Here is a 4,818-nt window from a genome sequence, read left to right as displayed (position 1 = left end):
AAATAAAACCCAGGTGGAGTCACTGACCTAAGTAGCCGGAGATGGGCAGATTGGATCTAGGGCACCAATGAAAAAAAAACTAGGGCTGGACCGGATGAAGGGGGCAGGTAGCGATCAGCGGCGGTGTGGAATCGGCGGTGATCGGGTGTGAGTCCACAGTGGATAGGAGCGACGAAATCCTCGGCAGAGAGGAAGAAATCAGCCTCGAGAAACTAGGGCTCGACGTTGAGAAGGCCGACGTTGTCCCGTGCGGCGGCGGCGCTAGGGCACAAGCGACTGGTACCGGACCTGGTGGTCGGCGCTCGGCTACGCCTTTGGGCAGAGACGAGAGAAAAGTGAACGGTGCTCGTGTGCCGGCGATCAGCGCCGTCGCTCGGTGAAGTGGAAGAGGAAAGGTAGGTGTGCGGCAGTAGAGCAGAGATTAGGGCACAAGGGAGGGGAAAAGGGGTCGAGTGCGGGAAGAAGAAGGAAAGAGGGGAGAAGAAACCGCCTCGTGCGGTTAGGGTCGGCGTCAGGCGCGAGAGAAGAGGCTCGGCGCAAGAAGGAGGTGTCGTGAGGCTTAAGGCACAGGCTTGGCGAGAGAAACAAAGAAGAAAAAAGAAAAAGAATTAGAAAAAGGAAAAGAAAAATAAACTTTTCCTCGCTTAAATGGGTAGCCTAAACAGGCTTTCCCGGGCCCTGTTTTTTTATCCCCGTAAACTCGTCCATACGAGCTCCGAAAAATTCTCAAAAAATTTCTACAAATTCCAGAAAATTCCCCTTATTATTATCTGCCCTTTTCTGGTATTTTACACATCAAGTCCTGTTTAGGTCAACCCTTTTCATATTGTTAAATATCAAAATCCTAGAGGTCGATTGCACCAACAAACTCGACATCCCCTTCCATGAGCTCTAGTAGTCTCTTTAAATCTATTGAGCCAACTTGTTTCACACTAGTGAACAAGGATCTGAATTGGTGTAATGCAATGACTATAAAATTTGATGCACTTCTTCGCAATGGAACATGAAACCTAGTTCCATGTACTCCCTCTATTAATGTTGTGGGCTCTAAATGAGTATTCCATCTTAAGCATTGAGCTGATAGTCAACAACCAGGTATTGACTTTTATGATACTTTTAGCCTTGTCATCAAAATTATATCTATCAGACTATTATTATTTGTAGTTGTTAGTTTTAATTAGCCTGTATGACAATTAGATATTTCAAATACATTTCTTAATGGTCATCTTTAGGAAACTATATTCATGGAGCAACCACCTGGGTTCATTCATCTATAATTTCCATCTCATGTTTGTCAACTCAAAAAATCTTTATATGGTCTTTGACAAGCTCCTCATGCATGGTTTCATTGATTATCTAATTAGTTACAAGCTCAAGGATTTTCTTGATAAAAAACTGATTCATCTCTATTCTATAAATATAATAATGGATCTATGATATTTTTTTCTTATTTATGTAGATGGCATCCTATTGTAAGTACCCCGGGTAGTTTTGATGTGGTCAACCAAGTTCAGTTAGGTCCTGTTGTATTTAATCATTGTATCTAAGTGTGCAGAATCTTAGGAACACAAGAAGTAAGGCGGAAAATGTAGCTAGTGAGAAGGATGGTATGGGAAAGGTGTCGATGGGATCGGTGCATCCGATGGACGAGGTGCTACAGAAGAATACATCGGTAGACGAGAAGGATGTGCATGGTGTTCGAGGGATGAGAAGCCAGGGAGGAAGCTTACTCGAGGAGAAGGTCAGAAAATAGGTTCAAGTGAGCCCTATTCCGGATGGCTAAAATCATCCAAGCAAGCGGAGCAGCAGAAGAGCCAAAGGAGAAGTTTGGAGCTCAGTAGCAGCTGCTAAAGGCGCCTTCAATGGTATTAAAGGCGCCCTCACGCCTTTCGGGAGGAAGGCACCTTCAACCCTTGAAGGCGCCTTCGAGCCTCTATGGAAGGAGCCTTCAACACCTTGAAGGTGCCTTCAAACAGTGACCGTTGCGAAGATAAACTTTATCTTCGCACCGATAGGATTTCCCACGCTGGAGGCGCCTTCCACCCTATTGAAGGAGTCTTCCAACCTCGAATAAGTTTTTTCAGAGGCTATAAAAAGACTCCTGGACCTAGGAAAAATATAACAACTTCTATATTAACTTCCTAACAACTTTCTAAGCTTTTCAAAGAGTGTAAGAGGCTTCTCCGCCTTCATCAAAGGAGACATTTTTAGTAGAGCTTTGCAACCGCCTTGGATTAATTGTTGGTGCAGGAAGCATCCGACGATAGAACCTATGTTTTGATTATGTCAAAGGGTTCAAAGTTAGGGTGTTTTGTTATTTGATATGTTGAATGAGCTTTGCAGGAAAGTCCTAAGGTTTCTTAGGCAAAAGTCCTAGCTGCAGTTAGGTAAGTGGAAAACCCTAGGGGGCAGTAACCCTAGGTCCTAGGGGGTGGTAACCCTAGGCAGAAAGTCTTGGAGGGTCGGAGCTTAGGGCAAAAATCCTAAGGGGCGGTAACCCTAGGTTGAAATCCTGGTGTCGCGAACCAGGTGGAAGTCTGGACGGGTCATGGACCGGACGTCCAGCATGAAGACCGAAAGCACTAGACGCTAAGCAAAAGTCCAGTCGGTCTGGAGGGTCGAACTGGCAAAAGGTAACTTCTCCTGAGTGGAGTAGGTGAGGACACATTCCCTGGAAGAGGGAATAGTAGGCGTCGGTTCGACCTAGGGTTTCAGGCTGGAAATCCGAAGTCAGAACCGGACAGTTCAGAGACTGTCAAAATATCTTCTGTTATTATGTTTATAATGTGCTAACTTTGTTTAAAAGGATATATAGTTGTTTTGTGGACTAACCCATCTTGCAGGGACAAAAGAGCGCCTTATGCCTCTGATGAACAATACTTGAGGCACCCTTATGGAGCTTGGAGGCGCCTCGGGTGCAAGGCAAAAGAAGCACGAGCAGCGAAGCTTGAGGCGCCTCGGACGGCATTGAAGGCGCCTTCAAGGAGGTTGAAGGCGCCCTCAAGTGGATCAGCGGCGACTTGTTTAGCGCTCATCCGCGCGGCTGACTCGGCAGTAATGGAGGCGCCTTCAAGAGGCTTTGAGGCACCCTTAACAGCCTATTTAAGGCTATCTCGACCAACAACTTAGGATAACAACTTCCAAGCAATCATTCTTCTTCGTGTTGCGCAATAGATGATCCAGAAAGGTTGTAGTAAGTCCCCGATAACCAGGAGCTTCAAATTGAGTATTTTTATTGTCGGTATAAAGTTTATTATAGCTTTCATTGTACTTAATTTGTAACACTTTTTCAGAATTATAATTGTTGTCCAAAGTAAACGTTCAACAAATGTGGGCCTTAGAGTAGGAGTCGCCCTAGGCTCCGAACCAAGTAAATCTTGGAGTCTTTGTGATTGTGTGTTTGTTTCCTTTGATTATTTCTGATACCAACAAATGTGGGCGTTTATTCTCGATACGTCTTAAAATCGAACAAGTGAAAGCCACGAGCGCTATTCACCCCCCCCCCCCTCTAGCGCTTCTCGATCCAACATTAATAACCACCTAGGTTGTAACCAAGTAAAAATTGTAGTCTCTTACTTATTTTTCTTTTAAGTTGTTATTTCATCTATTGTTGTTGCTTAGTTAGAATTGTGCTACTAATACAAGTCAAAAGAACGGGAAGGAATTTTGTTTTCTTCTTGCAAGCAATTCACCCCCCTCTTGTCGGCCCAACCTGGTCCAACAAGTGGTATCAAAGCTAGAACACCTCAGAAGGACTAACCGCCGATTGAAGCACCAAAACGATGGTCAGACCGAGCATCTACCCGACGAAGTTCGAGAGAGAATTCGCATTATGGAAGAAATGCATGGAGATATTTTTTTTAAAATTGATTTTGAAATTCTTTTGATAATTAAATATGATTTTCTAGATCCCAAAAATCCACAAGAAAATGAAAAGAAAGAATACCAATGGACTAAGAAAGAGTAAGCAAACTTCATAGTGAACGGAAGAACCAAGTTCCACCTACTCAACGTACTTCCACCCTAGGAAGTAAAGAAAATCAGAGATTACAAATCAGCAAAGGAACTTTGGGAGAAGTTCCTGGAGCTTCACGAAGAAACTTCTGAAGCAAAGCTTACGAGATGGGATCTGCTCTAGAACCAACTGATGAACCTCCAGACGTAAGAAAGAGAAATGGTTGCACATCTGCACTCAAGGATTAAAGAACTCATCACTGGACTCACGAATCTCAGAGAAAAGGTAATGAACCGAGATTCATTAAGGTACACTTTAAATGCATTTCCTAAGACACTCGAGTGGACCTTTATAGTCGACTCGTTTTATATATCTAAAGATCTCAAAGTTAGTTCTTTAGAAAATCTTTTTTCACCTTTGAACTTCATGAATCTAGAGCAGAGATGAAAAGAGAGCATAATCAGAACATTGCCCTGAAGGGAAAAACGGACGATCCAGACTCTGAAGCGTCAATTGATGAAGATGAAGTAGCTCTAATGGTAAGAAAATTTAGTAAATTCATTAAATCTAATAAATTTAATAAGTCGCAAGGAAAGAAGCACTTTCGAAACAAAAGAAACGTCCGATGCTATAACTGCCAAGGAGAATGACACATCAAAGATGACTGCCCAAAACTAAAGAAAAAGGACAAGGACAAGCAAAAGACCAATGAAATTGAAGCTTAAAACCTTGAAGGTGATGTGGAATGAAACGTCAACATCAGAATCCGAGATTACAGCTTATGCCAGACTAGCCCTAATGACAGACCATCAAAAGGAAGATGAAAGCGGCTCAGAGATGAGCATTGATGAAGAGAGAGGATC

Source organism: Zingiber officinale, chromosome 10B (assembly GCF_018446385.1).
Source record: "Zingiber officinale cultivar Zhangliang chromosome 10B, Zo_v1.1, whole genome shotgun sequence".
NCBI lineage: Eukaryota > Viridiplantae > Streptophyta > Magnoliopsida > Zingiberales > Zingiberaceae > Zingiber > Zingiber officinale.
This window is presented reverse-complemented; position numbering follows the sequence as displayed.